The sequence below is a fragment of the Scyliorhinus torazame genome, chromosome 5 (genome assembly GCF_047496885.1).
Source record: "Scyliorhinus torazame isolate Kashiwa2021f chromosome 5, sScyTor2.1, whole genome shotgun sequence".
In the NCBI taxonomy this organism is placed as follows: Eukaryota; Metazoa; Chordata; class Chondrichthyes; order Carcharhiniformes; family Scyliorhinidae; genus Scyliorhinus; species Scyliorhinus torazame.
In genome coordinates this window covers 244,857,957-244,876,234 of record NC_092711.1, presented here as the reverse complement: position 1 = coordinate 244,876,234, position 18,278 = coordinate 244,857,957, and the positions used below count along the sequence as shown (strand labels likewise).

At 44.9% G+C, this 18,278-nt stretch overlaps 1 protein-coding gene across 6 annotated transcripts in view; it reads right to left on the bottom strand.

Annotated features, from left to right (window-relative positions):
* The window catches only part of LOC140420998 (group XIIA secretory phospholipase A2-like), a 227,093-nt gene that overhangs the window by 78,701 nt on the left and 130,114 nt on the right, over positions 1–18,278 (bottom strand). The window contains exon 2 of one of the 6 annotated variants that reach the window (XM_072505242.1): positions 2,376–2,588. The exons of the other annotated variants lie outside the window; for them this stretch is intronic. The gene's annotated coding sequence lies outside the window, so the exon portion shown is untranslated. The remainder of the gene's footprint in view (positions 1–2,375; positions 2,589–18,278) is intronic. 6 annotated transcript variants of the gene reach the window in all.

Sequence of the window (18,278 nt, the reverse complement as noted above, 5' to 3'; positions counted from 1 at the left end):
GAAATGCTCCCCTACTGAAACTTCTACCACCTGGCCGGACTCATTTCCCAATACCAGGTCCAGTACCGCCCCTTCCCTAGTTGGACTGTCTACATATACTTATGTATTAGTACTTAAACATGATCATATTTTGCTATGAGTTAGATTTCTTTGGAAGAAATGTGTTGTTGTGATATGCCTTTATGGGCTTGCAGCATGACATCATTAGAAAGAAGTATGCCATGCGATCAAGTTTTATGTTTATTTTTGCACAGAACACACACAGCTCTGCAGCTTTGATATTTCAAGCATTCTGTCCAGGTACATCTGTTCACATGTACCTAGAAATAATAAATGAACGAACAATGCGTTTACCCAAATACGTTATGAGTGATTGGTGCTTTTATATCATCGTAACACACGTGATGGTGGTGACAAGCTGGAACAAATTTCATTTCCCTAGCTTGGGGAAAAATAATAATATTCTTGATAACCTTTATTATTGTCACAAGTAGGCTTACGTTAACACTGCAATGAAGTTACTGTGAAAAGCTCCTAGTTGCCTCATTCCGGAACCTGTTCGAGTACACAGGGAGAATTCAAAATGTCCAAATTACCTAACAGCACATCTTTCAGGACTTGTGGGAGGAAACCGAAGCACCCGGAGGAAACTCACTCAGATACAGTGAGAACGTGCAGACTGCACAGACAGTGAGCCAAGCCAGGAATCGAACCTGGAACTCTGGAGCTGTGAAGCAACAGTGCTAACCGCTGTCTACCGTGCCGTCCTATTATATATTGATCTATAATATTTGAACTTGTGTTATTTTGCTGCTTTATTTGTTGTTTTGCTTTTCCTGGGGTCAAGTTAATTTACAAAATGTTAAAATGAGGACACATTTGAAAATAGTTTGGGAAGCACTACCCTCAGTACTTATCTCTGGTCTCCCTCCTATTTCCCATCTACATCTTCCCTTTGATGCCATAATTTAAAGGTACGGCATCAGCTTTCATAAATATGCTGAAAGAAATATGCTATCCTTACCCAGTCTGTTCTGTTTCTGATTCCAAATCAAAGAAATGTGGTTGACTCTTAACTGCCCTCTGAAATAGCCCAATAAGCTACTCAGATGTGAAGAACAAACCTCACCACAACATTCTTAGGGATGGATAATAAATGCTGGCCTTGCCAGCAACGCCATATCCCAAGAATGAAGAACAAAATTCTACTAGCAGTATCCCAAACCACATCCCCTCTTGTCGTACTGAAGTTGCGATACTGATTAGGGTCATTTCAGTGTTGTATCATGATTTGAACAGAGACGTCAGCAATTATTTCACTAAATATTCCAGATGAAGAGCATCCACCATATACAATGCCAGTGTTGAAAGCATACTGCATAATATCAAGCAGTTCAGATGATGCCATATATTTACAAAGTGACATTGGAAGGGTTTATTGAAATCATCCAAATCAAGGTGCGTTAAACAGCCCAAAAGTAATAATCAGTGGGGAAAACCAAGTGTCTAAACTTTATGTATTCTGTTATTAATTTACACAAATCCAGAGGAGTCAATGGACAAATAAGCAAGTGATGATTTTTTTATTTTAAATTTCCTCCAATGCTTATTCAAGTTTGATCATTATGGGCGATCATATCAGGAGAATTACAGCAGATGCAGCACAGTGTGGACAGCTCAAAGCTGATGTTACACAATTTCTAAAAATACCCACCAAACAACCAAGTGTGAAAACAACCCTTTTGTTAACTCTGTGCAATGTCAGTTGAAAGCATAGGCTATGGAAAATATTCCTGTCATCTACGAGATAGTAATATTTTTCATGTTATTTTCCTTTTAAATACACCATCAACAACCACATGATGACCATTTTAATCACTTTTCATTTACCTCATTTGTGGTTGATACAAGGTTTTATATCTTCTGTGTAAACTGTTTTTTACTAAATCATTATTGTTCATGACAGTCAAGGAATTATTCTTTAACTTTGGTTAGAGGAAATTCTATTCAATTCTGTAACAAAAATAACAATAACTGACTTATTTCCTGGTGATCATTTTCACTCAATAAATTCACACTAATTACATCCCATGGACAACATGGATGTTACAACAAAAGATTCAAGAGCTATATTACAAGTGTCAGTCATAGAATAGTCTGTGGAAATGAAAGATCGTGAAAGATAAGGCTAAAAGGGATATTAGAAAATTTGATGCAGGCTCCTATCCAAAACCATTTCTTTACTATTCAGAGGCGCACCAACTTATTGTACATTTCCAATATTTTGGGTGCCAATTTGATGGCCTTCAAAAATGGGCACAGGGAATGTGATGTATAATTACTCATGCCTATTGATTTCAATGCAGACAGCTCACCAACTTCATGCTGCCTGCTGATTTCCACAAATTCTGCATCCAGGCATCACGCAGCATTCTCTCCGTTGGCTGGACACATCGGGGGCCAATATCTTAAAGTGGCTAGCAACTCTGAAAGTTGGCGTGCACTGTTTAAAGTTAGCCTGCACCCCTTAACGGAGGTGCATTGTAGCTGGAAAAGGTGCTGTGGGTCATGGTTGATGGAAATCTGACCTGGAAAAAAAAAAGAGGAATGGCATAGGAGAGAATGAGCTGCAAGGTTATCGAACGCTACACTGAATGTCTTAGTGGAGTAGGTGGAAAGGAAGAGGGATGTCCTGTATCCACAGGAGACTATGAGATCCGCAGGCACATGGTTAAAAGACAGTTTGAGTAGACATCCGTGCAGGTAAAGGCCTAGATGTAGTGCCACAATAAGTTCAATGATCTCACATGAGAGTGATCAAGAAGAGCAACTGTATTGTCAAATGCATATCCTACCAACTGCACCATTAGCTTCAGACATTGTACATATCACCACACTACCAGTGCATAGTGACTGTAAGATCTACACTGCAGCAACTTGCCAAACCTCCTTTATAGCACCTTCCAAACCCATAACCTATACAACCTACACAGGCAGACACATGGGAACACCACCATCTCTAATTCCCCTACAGGCCACATATCATGTTGCTGGGTCAATAACCAGGAACTACCTTCCTAATAGAATTCTGAGAGCAACAACACCAGATGGACTGCAGCACAGAATCCTAGAATTGTTGCAGCACAGGAGGCTATTCAGCCCATCATTTCTGTGCAAGCTCTCTGCAACAGCAACTCGCACAGATCAGTGCTTTTCAAACTTTTTGTCTGGGACCCATTTTTACCAACTGACCATCCTTCGAGACCTACACCAGCCGCCCTTTGCAACCCATGCCAACCGACCTTTGCAACCCACCATTTTCATTTACCTTTAACGTGACAGATGAGCGTGTTTGGTCCTCATGAAGTCACTTGCTTTGTTATTCAATGTTACATTTCTGATAATAAAGAGGTTTGTCCTCGAACTCGCCATATTTAGTCCTCAAATGTGTTTCAAGTTCTGAGGGTTTTAAACTTTCATTTGCCAGTGATTCCTGCATATAACTCACATGAACTTTAAATCCCGATTTGCAGTAGAACAATTAATAACCCGTACATCACGTAATCATCTTTATGCTGCTTTGTTCCTGTTTTCAGCTTCTTCTTCATGGATTGTTCACCAGAGGTCCAGGAGTTCACAACAGCACTGCTGGCAACTGCAAAATGGAGGAATCTCTCTCGCGCCCACAACACATGATGTCAGCGTACTGGCCGCATGACCTGCTCCCTGCTTCTGGTGGGAGGTTTCCATCATTTGCTGAAAGAAAACTGGCCCTGGATGTCAGGAGGAGGCGGTCCACCCTGCTGGGCTCCGGGCCTGCACACTGCTTGATCCGGCATGCATATGTGGGATGGCCAGCAATCTCATAAGTCCGTCGCGGCCGGCATTTTTAAAAGCTCTCCCAAAACCTGCCCACGCCCCACCCGCGGGTTACAACCAGAGTTTGAAAACCCCTGGCCTAGACCCACTCCTCCACCTTTTCCATGTAGCTCCACAATGCTTTTATTTGCACACAATTATATAATTCTCTGAAGGCCTCAACTAAGTTTGTCTCCACCACACGATTAGGCTGCGCCTTTCAAATCCTAACCACTTGCTGTGTGAAATTTTTTCCCCAAGTCATCATTTCTTCTTTTGTCAATCATTGTAAATGGATGTCCTGATTCTTGACCCTTTCACTAATGGGAACAGTTTCTTCCACCTACTCTGTCCAGCTCGCTCATGATTTTGAAGAAATTTATTAAATCTCCTTTTCCCCAAACAGTCCTAGCTTCTCTAATTTATCTAAGTAGTTGAAGTTTCTCATCCTTGAAACTATTGTCAGGTGCCCAGAATTAAACACAATACTCCAGTTGAGACCAAACTGTTTATCATAACATCCTTGCTTTTGTACTCTCTGTGCCTCTATTTATAAAGCCTATGATCCCATATGCTCTATTAACTGCTTTTGCAATCTGTCCTTCCACCTTCAATGATTTATGCACACATACCCCCAGATCCTTTGTTCCTGCAGACCTTTAGAACTGTATCTTATATTGCCGCTCCTCGTTCTTCCTACAATAATGAATGTCACACTTCGCTGCAGTAAAATATCACTCACATGTCCATCCATTTCACCAGCCTATCTGTATCCTTTTGAAGTCTATCACTCACACAATGATACTCTCAAATTTTGAAATTGTGGCATTTGCACGAGTGTTTTTCAAACTTTTTTCCCCCCACTTTTTTCCCCCGGGACCCACTTTTGCCAAATGGCTGACCTTCGGGGCTCACGCCACGTTTGCTAACCCAGTCTATCCTGAGTCAAAGCAGTGTTTGAGGCACAACGGTTTTCTTGCCTCAGGCAAGGGAGGGAAAGTAAATCATTTAGATGTCATGTTCGTAATCACTATCCAGTAGCCCTTGGAGCATTGAATTTATGTCAACATTGAGCAAGGACGGGATCATATATGCCTGTGATATCCTCCCATCTATAAAGGTTCACTGATACTGGAGTACTGCCAACAGTCGTGGGATTCATCTTGGGACACTGCCTCAAGGAAACAAAGAGAAGGAAGACGACGGAGAACTTAAAATCTTGATTTATAATTACATACAGAAAAATTCTCTGTCCAGGTTTGTGCACACTCACTGAGGGCTCTGGATCAGCTGATGATCCCCTTGTATTTCATGACGGCCTCTTTCTGCTGGTCTCCCAGAGGGGGAATAAGATCACCTTGATGTGGTCCACTGCAGGGTGCAGAGTATATGGGGATGCAAGTGCAGATGGACCGTGTCTGGGCGAACTCTTGGGCCACAACTTTGGCCAGCAGAGGACAACAAATCCATCGAACATTGTGTGGAATATGGTTTTTGAAGCAGAGCCGCCACCGGGAAGGAACCGTGAGGGTTTCAGGAAATCAGTCGAATAATTGCTCTGTCTCGGGGACTGAATTGATATTTTAGGCAGGATTTTCTCTGCAGGCTTATAAATATTGACATTGGCAAACTGCGTTAGCGGCTGATGGATGCAGAACACAGTGAACCTTAGCTCCGCGATCCTTCTGACACCCGCCCGCAACCCACCCGCCGCGGGTGACGACCCGCACTTTGAAAAAAAACCATGCCTAAGTCATTAATACATATCAAGAAAAGCTGGGCCCTGGTGAACCCCACTGTATACCCTCTTCCATTCACCAGGACTCTCAGCTAATTTTGTATCTAACTGCTGCAGGCCTTATTATTCCATGTGTCTAACTTTGTTGACAAGCCGGTTATACAGCAGTATGTCAAATACCTTTTGCAAATCTCTGTACAGCACATTGCTCACAATACCCTCATCAAACCTGTTACCTCATTAAAATAAGTTAGTTAATCAAGATTGCCCTTAACAAATCCATGCTGGCTTTTCTTAATAATCCACATTTATTCAAGTGACTTCTATAAGTATCCCACAACCAAGGCTGAACTATCTGGTCTTTAGTTGCCAGGTATTCATCCTTGCACCCATTAGCAATTCTCCAGTTTCCCTGGCACCACACCTGTACCTAATGAGGATTGGAAGATTATGGTCAGTGACTCCACAATTTCCACTCTCGCTTCCCTCAGTATCCTTAAATGCAGCTCGCCTTGTCCTGGTGACGTATCAACTTTAATTTCAAACAGCCTATCTAGTACCTCCTATATTTCAACTCATACAATATGTCTTTCACTATGACTTGGTTAGCACCTTCTTCCTTGGTAAAGATAGATGCAAAGCATTTAGTTCATAACTCATTTAGTTCACGCCTCCGTGCGTAAATTTCCTGGCAGCACAGTGGCTAGCACTGCTGCCTCACGGCGCCGAGGTCCCAGGTTCGATCCCGGCTCTGGGTCACTGTCCGTGAGGAGTTTGCACATTCTCCCCAAAACCCAAAGATGTGCGGGGGAGGTGGATTGGCCACTCTAAATTGTCCCTTAATTGGAAAAAATGAATTGGGTACTCTAAATTTATAACAACATTTTTTTTTTTTTTTTAAATTTCCTAATTAGTTCACTTTTTCTTTTACCACCCTTATATTATTGATCTGCTTAAACAAGACTTTCGGATTCCCCTACATGATAGATGCAAGTCTTTTCTCATACTCTCTCTTTGATTGCTGCTCTTGTTTTTTTCACTTCCCTTCTGAACCTTCTATAATCAGTCTGGTTCACAATTGTAATATCCACCTAATAGCGGTCATGTGCACCCTTTTCCACCATCATTTTACACTTTATCCCTTTCATCATCCAGGGGAATCTGGATTTGTTTGCCCTACCTTTCCTCTTCATGGGAATAGACTTGACTCTTTAAAATCATGTTGTTCAGTTGCAATTTTCCTTGCCAACTTTTGATTCCAATTCACCTGGGCAAGATCTATTCTCATCTCATTAAATCCCCATTAATTATTTCAGTTCAAGGAGTTCTAGCCAAAAGCTCACCACCACCTTCCCAAAGGCAATTAGGGATCATAGAATCATTACAGTGCAGAAGGATGCCTTTTTCCCTATTGAGTCTACACCGAACCTCTGAATGAGCACTCTACCAAGGCCCAGCTTATCCCTGTAGCACCATAACCTCACCTAACCTTTTGGACAATATAGGCAATTTAGCATGACCAATCCACCTAACCTGCACAGCTTTGGACTGTGGGAAGAAATCGGAGCACCCAGAGGAAAACTATGCAGACACGGGGAGAACGAGCAGACTCCGCACAGTCACCCAAGGCTGGAATTTAACCCCGGTCCCTGGCGCTGTGAGGCAGCACTGTGTCACCATGCTGCCCAAATTGAGGTCTTGTCAGCAATATTCACATCCCATGAAAGAATAGGGGGGGAAAATGGTGTGGTCAAGCATCTCTTACTTCCTCACACCATGGGCGAAATTCTCCGGAAACGGCGCGATGTCCGCCGACTGGCGCCCAAAACGGCGCAAATCAGACGGGCATCGCGCCGCCCCAAAGGTGCGGAATGCTCCTCATCTTTGGGGGCCGAGCCCCAACCTTAAGGGGCTAGGTCGGCGCCGGACGTATTTCCGCCCCGCTAGCTGGCGGAAAAGGCTTTTGGTGCCCCGCCAGCTGGCGGGAAATAACATCTCCGGGCGGCGCATGCGCGGGAGCGTCAGCAGCCGCTGACGGCATTCCCGCGCATGCGCAGTGGAGGGAGTCTCTTCTGCCTCCGCCATGGTGGAGACCGTGGCGGAGGCGGAAGGGAAAGAGTGCCTCCACGGCACAGGCCCGCCCGCGGATCGGTGTGCCCCGATCACGGGCCAGGCCACCATGGGGGCACCCCCCGGGGCCAGATCGCCCCGCACCCCCCACAGGACCCCAGAGCCCGCCCGCGCCGCCTTGTCCCGCCGGTAAGGTAGGTAGTTTAATTTACGCCGGCGGGACAGGCATTTTAGCGGCGGGACTTCGGCCCATCCGGGCCGGAGAATCGCGCGGGGCAGGGGGGGGGGCCCGCCAACCGGCGCGACGCGATTCCCGCCCCCGCCGAATATCCGGTGCCGGAGACTTCGGCAACTGGCGGGGGCGGGATTCACGCCAGCCCCCAGCGATTCTCCGACCCGGCGGGGGGTCAGAGAATCTCGCCCCTGGTCCTTAACCTTATGCCTTTTTCCTTTTAGATACCCAAAAGTCTCAACTGATCAGGAAGGAGGGACACCAAGAAGAGAGTGACAATGAAAGCACAACATTGTCACTTGATATCACTCTCATAGCTACCAGCTCAGCTGTACATTCTGGTATTGAATAGGGGCAGGATCTGTATGCAGTGATACATCAGTTGCAGCCAGGTCAAAGGGAAAGGATTGCACAGGTGCCAGCTCACTAGAGGGCAAGGTTGAACTCGGGTTCTGATGCAGAGAACTCAAGTGAGGACTTTGATGGAGAAGATGATGAACTCTAGTGGTTGTGTGCACAAAACACCTGGTGCATTGGGAAGTCCCAAATAGAAAACCCCCGATCAATGCCAAGATGACGGAATCCAGGACCAACTTAGTACAGGACTCCGAGCAGAGATTGAAGCTCAAAGGCAGCACAGTGACGCAGTGGTTAACTCTGCTGCCTCATGGCACCGAGGTCCCAGGTTCGATCCCGGTTCTGGGTCACTGTCCGTGTGGAGTTTGCACATTCTCCCCGTGTTTGCGTAGGTTTCACCCCCACAACCCAAAAATGTACAGGGTAGGTGCATTGGCCACTCTAAATTGTCCCTTAATTGGAAAGAAAACCACAAATTAATTGGGTACTCTAAATTTATAAAAAAAAGATTGCAGCTCACCATTCCTAGCACAGAAGGCGGTGGCCAATTCCATAAGCACATTTGTAGACACAAGCATGACGGAGAGTCTGATGGATAATGTCACTGCTACCACTGGGTGGCTGAGGCCTATTCTGCAATGGCTAAGTGATGCAGTGGAGGCTCAAACTGCTGTTAGGCAAAGTCAGCTTGCTGCCATGCAAGGTCAAACTGCTACCATCATGCCTGATTATAATTTGCAAAGGGGAGTGCAAGGATCTCAGCAATCTATCAACCAACACATTACCAGCATTGCTGAGTTCCATAGAAACATAGAAAATAGAAACAGGAGGAGGCTATTCAGCCCTTCATTGTGACCATAGCTGATTATCAAGTTCAATACCCTGATCCTGCCTCTCCTCCACCCCCCCCCCCCCCCCCCCCTCTCTCCAATATCCCTTTAGCCACTATTGTAGGGGAGCATTTTCCCCGTACCCCTGCAATTTTGCCAGAACTTTTGTTCTTGTTTGCGAACCAGCCCAGATTGCTGTCATTCATGCAGAGATGGCACAGTCTGCAGCCAGGCTTCGAGGCAAAGAGCTGCTCAAGGTTGCCCTCCAAAGTCATTCATGGTCACCTGCATTGAAAGTCAGTAGTGTTCTGCTAGGCATGCTATAGCAACTGGCTTGAATAGAAGCACTAGGACAACAAAGACACACTGAAGAAATGCCCTAAGGAAAAGAACCAGGGTTATAGTTGAAGTTTGTATGTAATATTACATGATTTCATTCATAAAGTTGCTGGAATGTTCAGACTGTGGTGGTTAATATTATAATGGTCAATGTCAGGGGGCAAGGAGTGGAATTATTGATGAATGGAGCAATTGGGGATCTAATCACTGCGGGCACATTCCAGTGAGCTTCATGGATAATCTAGGCAGAAAGCAGCTGTTTAGGTTGCCTCCCCTCTTCTTCTTCCTCCTGATCCTGAGCTACTTGTCTTATAGTCAGTGGCAAGGGTGTCTTTTCATGATAATGATGTTGGAGATCATTCAGCAGATCGCCACAAATCTTGACACCCACTCTGCAGAATACTGCAGGACTCTTCCAGAATGGTCTTGACAGTGGAAGTGCTGTTCAAGTGTAGCAATAGTCTGCTTCATCACATTTTGAGTGAATCATGACTTTCATTATATGCAAGTGTGCCAGGGTTACAAACTGGAGTCATCAGTCATGTAATCAGTGGACAGCCCTTGTCACCCATTATTTTGTCTTTGGTCTGTTGTAGTGGCTCAAATGAAATGAAATGAAAACCGCTTATTGTCACAAGTAGGCTTCAAATGAAGTTACTGTGAAAAGCCCCTAGTCGCCACATTCCGGCGCTTGTTCGGGGAGGCTGGTACGAGAATTGAACCGTGCTGCTGGCCTGCCATGGTCTGCTTTCAAAGCCAGCGATTTAGCCCAGTGTGCTAAACAGCTGCAGCTGGCACAGCAATCTGCTGCAGAGCGAGGGCATAATGACTGCTCCAAGGACACCAGGCATTCCCCTTGGATCATCTGTTCCTGTGCTCAAATGCAGCTGGCACAGCAATCTGCTGCAGAGCGAGGGCATAATGACTGCTCCAAGGACACCAGGCATTCCCCTTGGATCATCTGCTCTTGTGGTCACACATTAGCACAATATTAAGTGAGTAGAATTCCTTTTGAATCCATAGTGGTATAGAGCAGAGGTGACATTCAGTACCCTCAGATCAATTTGCATGAGCAGTTAGTGGCACAAGCACTATGGGCAAGCCTGTAGTTCTTGTGAAGCTGGATGCTCGCTCCTCTGTCTTGTCTTCTGCAAGAGAAAATTAAATGTATTCAGCTGTTTGAATACAGAGCCTCAGTGACTACCCTTACGACACAAACTGCAAGCTGTTATAAATATCTCCAGCTATGGCCTGGAAGGTGCCAGAGTCATGAACATCTATTGCCAATGTCATTTTTATAGCTACTGGCATTGTAGTCCTCGCCCAGCTCCGGGACTGTAGTTATGACTGAAATGCAGATATCTCACACATTGGTGTTCACTGAAGTTCAGAAAAATTGCTCATTGCTCTTTGAACATCCGGAGTAGACTATGGCCTCCTGTTGAGAGCCCTGCTCCCTTTCCACTTTCCTCCAGCAGCTTGTTCTGCTTTACATGTCCTTCATTCTCCAAGTCATCCTACATTCCAAAGAGAATGACTGCTAGTGTATCCATGCCCTGGGAGCAATCGCTTTGAGCAGAAGCCGTGAAATTAGCAAAAAGACACTCAGCACTGTTGCACCAGTCTCTGTAAACCTTTATAACATGAAGCACAAAACACTTGTAAAAGCATAACAACATCCAGAAGAAATAAATCATCATATGAACTGCAAGTAGCAGTTGATACCTTTGAGTAGCATTGTGGAGCATTCCTTCCTGATACAGAGTTCATGTTCAGCTCTGCAAGGTTAAGAGAGGGCATTGGTTGGAGAGTAGAACTCCAAAGTGACACCACTGGCATTAATATTGAATGCTGATTGACGGGGTGATTAACGTCATGATCTGCCTGTCGGCGTGATTAACATCACGATCTGCCTGTCGGCGCAACATCGAGGGCCTGTACTGCGCTGTAGTAATGTTCTATGTTCATACTTCTGGGTACATTCACTGCACATGCACCAACACCTACATCAATATGGTATCCAGCACCATTCACCCATCAAAGTGTGTGCTCACTGTGGACACTAGTTTAGAACTCTATGCAGCCAAAAAAACAGTTGTTAACAAGCCCAAGTTCTTGTCCAACATATATCTGTTAGAGATCTGTAGTTTGTGATTTTACTTTTTTTTTTAGAAAATATTTTGTAATTTGTAATTTTCACAGTTTAGCACATTAACATTTCTTAAACAACTGCACGGGCCGACACCCAAAAGAACAAAAACAGAAAACAACATCCCCTACTATCCCCCACCCTATTCCTTAATTACCCGTATACCAAGTTCCCTGCCTTATTTAACATTGCCATGACTCCTGTTTTCCTCCACCCACCCCTCTCCCCCTGACTGCTGATGTTCAATTTTCCTTGAAGAAATCGAAGAACGGTTTCCATCTCCGGACCTACTTTGGGGGCTCAGAGAACCTCCATCCCAGCAAACTCCATCTCCGGGTGACCAGGGAGGAGAAGGCCAGGAAATCGGCCTCCCTACCCCCCTTGGCCCCGGATCTTCCGATACCCCAAATATTGCCAGTTCTGGACTCGGAGTTACCCTCCCTTCCAAGACTTCTGACATAACGTCCGCAAATCGCTGCCAGAATCCCCTCAATTCCGGACATGCCCAAAGCATATGTACATGGTTCACCGGGCTGCCCCCACACCTCCCACATCTGTCTTCCACCTCCTCAAAGAACCTGCTCATCCGGGCTGCCGTCATATGGGCCCTGTGGACCACCTTGAACTGGATCAAACTATGTCTGGCACAAGACGAGGATGAATTGACTCTCTTCAAGGCTTTTTCCCCACAGTTCAATTTCCAGCTCTCCTCCCAGCTCCTCTTCCCACTTACTCTTCACCTCTCTGCTAGGGGCCCTTCCCACTCTATCAACTCCTTGTATATCTCCGAAACCCTCCCCTCTCCAACCCCTGTTTTTGACATCACCTTGTCCTGTAGTCCCCTCAGGGGGAGGCGAGGAAAGCTTGGAACCTGCCGCATTACAAAGTCCCGCACCTGAAGATACCGAAATCCGTTCCCACCCGCCAACTCAAACTCCTCCTCTATGATTTTACTTTTTAATCTCTACCACAAAACAACTACAAATTTGATATTATTGTGCATTTGTTTTGCAAGTCCTAGATAGTGTTATAAGATTTGATCCACAATTCCTTTCAGCAGATACCTCTACCATACCCTCCTCATCCTGGTGTCCCCACTCAAATCTCCCAACCTGTTACCTCAGCGTTCTGAAGTTTTTTTCCTTTATCTTTCCAAACTTAATTTCCTGATACCCACCTCTGGCTCTTTCAAACCAATTGAAATTCTGCATTCTGGTGCACAACCTTTGCCAAACACCTTCCCATTCTCTTTAAAACCACCATGGTCACGCAATCCTCTCCTGAAAAAAACACCCCTGAGCAATCCATTTTATCTAATCCCACCCTTTCTTCAATTTTACTTCCCTCTACAGAGTCACCTTCCAGATTAGTTTCTACCAGAACTAATAAAGGTGACATAGCCTCTTAAGACTGCTCTGCCAAATAATTAGTTCATGACTGATCTTACTCCATCCGTCTCTCTTGGCTTCGTACTCTTTATTACTTTCCACAAAAAAATTTCAATTGATCCGACTTAACCAAAACAACTTTTTGAGAGAGAGTTTCAGATTGTGTAAAGTCATCCTTGCATGGTTGAACATTGCCCAGTACTGTTCCTGTGTAGCACTGAGAAACCGCTGCACTGCGAGAGGTGCCATCTTGCAGATGAGACATTAAACCTTGTTGGACATAAAAGGTTGACATAAAAGATTCCATGGCATTATTTTAAAGAACTGGGAAGTTCTCCCTGGTGTCCTGGCCAATATTTAACCCTCAATCAGCATCACAAAAGCAGATAATTTGGTTATCATATTGCTGTTTGTGGAACTTGCAGTGTGCAAATTGCCCTGCCACCTTTCCTACATTACAACATTAGAGTACTCTTCACAAGCAAATACCTTTGCGTTCACTAATGAAGTCTGTGAAAGTGCATCTTTACATATAAGAATTGTACAGCAGCCGCTTGGCTGTAGCTAACTCCCAAAATGTCTCTGCCTAGAAACCTCTATCACCATGGGGTGATTCAACCCTACCAATTGATCACCCAGGCCAGGTGACCCTTACTCTGCTATGTTGCCCCTAAAGGGTTGCCATTAAAGGGACAATCACCACAGCCCTTTGGGATGTTCCAAGTTTGAGAGAAGTGCTATTTAAATGCAAGTCTTCCTTGCTTTTACCATCAGAGATGCAGGATCAGCTGAAACCTTTTGAGGTACAACCTCATTTCAAATTAGGCACATGTTCATAAAATACTGAACACCTTGAAAAGTCTAAAGGATTTTCAAGTTACAATTACATCAATCAAATGTCAAGCGCAATGCAGCCCATCGAATACAATAGATGATTTTGCAAATCTTCCAATTGTAAACAGAATCACTGCACGCTTTAAGGGCCATTCCCTTATTTACCATTTCTTTTATTTTGCCGTTATCATTTTGATCCATGGATGTTTAATGGCCATATATACCTTTAAGTCGAGCAGAGGAAGTGAGAAACTTACAAAATAGTACACTGTGCTGGCTTTTGAACAGTAGAACTCAGACTTTTTGGCACCCGAGATATCAGAGGGATTCAATTCGATTGGTTGGCTGGTAGCCAATGAATTGGCAAAGGGCCATATTCTGCTCAGCAACAGGCGGTGATTGAGCCCTAATCGAGTGGGATGGTTGTCAGAGAACCCAGGAAAGAAGAGTCAGGTCCTGGACATTCAGAGAAGGAGTTTAGAGTCTCTTTCTCCAGAAAAACTGCATAGCTGTTATATATCTGAACCTACAGAGAACCTGGATGAATCTAGAGTGAAAACCATTACAGATTGAAAGCAGAAACCTCGAACTGAAAGCTTAGACTAAAGGAAGGTGTGCTAGAAGACAACCATCTGCAACAAAGACACATCCTTATACTTTCATCATTATTTTACGCTCATCTTTTCTCTGGTTTGTCTGCCTTGTGTGAAGCGGGTTAGGAATTAGATAACAGTTAACCAGCTGTATTTTCCGTATATTTAATTCTAGCTATTATTAATTTAAAAATTAATTATGTTTACTTTACAAACCTGGTGACTGTAGTTATTCGGCAGCCAAGTGCCAAAGCCTTCGGGTGTTTTTCCAAGAATTATTTGTTAATTTCAATTGTGTTGCGACTCTGGGTGAAGTGGGGCTGGAACTGACCGTGCACTAGCCCAGGGTGTGATAACAACGCACAGACTTAATATGAAATGCCAGCACTTTGGAAACTCAGCACTGAAAACAAATACATTGTGAAATCAACTCAGCTTCTTTCAGCAACGTGTTCTTGAACCAGCTAACAATACACCTATTTTAGATCTAACACTGTGCAATGAGGCAATGTTAATTATTAATTTCTCAGTACAAAATCCTCGAGGAAAAGTGATAATCCAATTGAATTCCATATCAAGTCTAAGAGCAACATACTCCAGTCCAAAACAAAAGGGACTTCAAGTAATTAATATCAGAAAATTTATAGGAGAGAAACTCAAGTGGCCAATAAATCCTCAGGACCGAATCCCTACATCGTTGGATTCTAAAAGAGGTAGCTGCAGAGATAATGGATCCACTGGTTCCGACATTTCAGAATTCCCTAGATTCTAGAATGGTCCCAGCAGAATATAACACAGCTATTCAAAAACTGAGGGAGAAAGAAAAAGGGGAGCTCCAGGCGAGTTAGCCTGATACCAGTCAAATAAATGTTGAAATCTATTATTGATGGAAGATTGGTTAGTGGACAGGAAGCAGAGCTATAGGAATAGGCAAGGCATTTGTGAGTCGGCAGGCTGTAATTAGTGGATTGCCGTTAAGAGTTGTATGAGGTCCTCAGCTATTTACAGTCAGGGTTAATAGGAGGTACAAGTGAATTAACAGGAAAGGTGTGGTCGAACACACCACACTGCACAAATAGTAAATGTGACCGAGACGGATTCCACGGATTTCTCAACAACCCACCCATACATCAATAACATTGAGTCAACTATTCCCGTTGAACCCAGCTTTCTCACAAGGGTTTTCAGTCTTCAGCTTCAAAGATATCACTTTGTAATTCTCTCCAAAGGTTGCTACAACTTGGACAGCCTCAAAAACAGCCCGCTTCTCAGGTTTTCAATCTCGTCTCCTGAGACTTTATCTTGTTCCCTTGCATTCCCAATACTGTACTCAGGCACCAACCCACCAACATAATTTCAGATCTTCAGCCACGCCAAGCAGACTACTGCTGCTCAAAAGTGGTACATTCACTCCAATAGCCCACAGTCACTAACCTTCTGCTGCCTTCGAATATCTTCAGGGTTTTTCCTGAGCCCTCCTCACAAATTCTGCCAACCCTGGCCCTTTTATGTTTGCGGCCTCTTTCTCTGCTCTTTCTTCTCAACTTAAACTCTCCCTGTTCCCTGCCTGGGACTTGGGACCTCTCCATCTCCCCTGCCTGGGATCTTCCCCGATATGATGCACTGTGTCTGGGTCACATCACCTAGCTTCTTGCACAGTTTTCTTTTTACATATCTGCGCTGGGCCCATCCAAGGCTCAAAGTGCTTAAAATTTGGAATTACACAAATGCAACCCAGTCCCAGTCCATGCATGTGTGGAAACTTCCAAAGATTGTCAGGACTTGCGTTCCTGGCCAACTCCGCTACACCAGTGGATTGCGGATGTTCCATCGTTGAGTATGTTCAAGGCTAGGCTACATAGATTTTTGATCTCTCAGAGAATTACTAAATATGGGGAGCGGAAGCAAAAGTGGAGTTGAAGAAGATCAGCCATAATCATTTTGAATGGCAGAGCAGGCTAGAGTGGCTGTATGATTGACTTTTGCTCCTATTTCGTCCAATAATGCGCAAACTTGTAATTTCTGAAAGTTCATTGTATTCTTAAAACCATGTGCATCTGCAGAGCTACAGGCTTTTAAAAACTATCCTTTTTTTAAAAAAATATATTTTATTCAAATTTTTCAGCCAAACAAAACAATACAAAGGGTTTTCCCTTTTTACAACCATAAAACAATATATATATAACAGTGACCGTTTTTAACAAGTAAATAAATAATATGTAAACTAAATGGCAACTGCCATAACAAAAATAACTCTCCCAGATAATAAAATCAAACAATCCAATATACATAACCAAGTACAAATATCTATACAAAAACACCCCTGAGGACCCACCCGAGCTCATATGCGCCCTGTGCAAAACCTGGAATTGTATCAGGCTTAGCCTGGTGCACGAGGACGAAGAGTTTACCCTACGTAGGGCATCTGCCCACAGCCCCTCTTCAATCTCTTCCCCCAGCTCTTCTTCCCATTTTCCCTTCAGCTCATCCACCATGATCGCCCCCTCGTCCCTCATTTCCCTGTATATATCCGATACCCTACCATCCCCCACCCATGTCCCCGAGATCACTCTATCCTGAATCTCCTGCGTCGGGAATTCCCTCACCTGTTGCCTCGCAAAAGCCCTCAGTTGCATGTACCGAAATGCATTCCCTTGGGGCAACCCATATTTTTCCGTCAGCGCTCCCAGACTCGCAAACATCCCGTCTAAGAACAGATCTCTCAGTTGCACAATCCCAGCTCTCTGCCATGCTCCAAATCCCCCATCTATTCTCCCCGGGACAAACCTATGATTATTTCTTATCAGGGACCGCACCGAGGCTCCCGTCCTTCCCCTATGCCGTCTCCACTGCCCCCAAATTTTCAGTGTTGCCACCACCACTGGACTTGTGGTGTATTTCTTCGGGGAGAACGGCAACGGCGCCGTCGCCAGTGCTTGTAGGCTGGTTCCTTTGCAGGACGCCATCTCCAATCTCTTCCACGCCGCTCCCTCCCCTTCTCCCATCCACTTACACACCATTGAGATATTGGCGGCCCAGTAATACTCACTTAAGCTCGGTAGTGCCAGTCCCCCCCCTGGCCCTGCTACGCTGCAAAAACCCCCTCCTCACGCTCGGGGTTTTCCCAGCCCACACAAAACTCATGACACTTTTCTCGATTTTCTTGAAAAAAGCCTTCGTGACCATCACCGGGAGGCACTGAAACACAAAAAGGAATCTCGGGAGGACTACCATTTTGACCGCCTGCACCCTACCCACCAGTGACAGGGGCACCATGTCCCATCGCTTAAAATCCTCCTCCATCTGTTCCACCAATCGTGTTAGGTTAAGCCTATGTAAGGTTCCCCAACTCCTGGCTATCTGAATCCCTAAGTACCGGAAATCTCTTGTTACCTTCCTCAGCGGTAAATCATCTATTCCCCTGCTCTGCTCCCCCGGATGCACCACAAACAACTCACTCTTCCCCATATTCAATTTGTACCCCGAGAATTCCCCAAACTCCCTGAGTGTCTGCATTATCTCAGGCATCCCCTCCACTGGGTCCGCAACATACAGCAATAAATCATCTGCATACAATGATACCCGGTGTTCTTCTCCTCCCCGGAGTACTCACCTCCACTTCCTGGAGCCCCTCAGTACTATGGCCAGGGGCTCAATTGCCAATGCAAACAGTAACGGGGACAGGGGACACCCCTGCCTCGTCCCTCTATAAAGACGGAAGTAGTCAGACCTCTGCCTGTTCGTGACCACACTTGCCACCGGGGCCCTATATAGCAGCTGTACCCATCCAATAAACCCTTCTCCAAAACCAAATCTCCTCAACACTTCCCACAGATAGTCCCACTCCACTCTGTCGAATTCTTTCTCGGCGTCCATCGCCACCACTATCT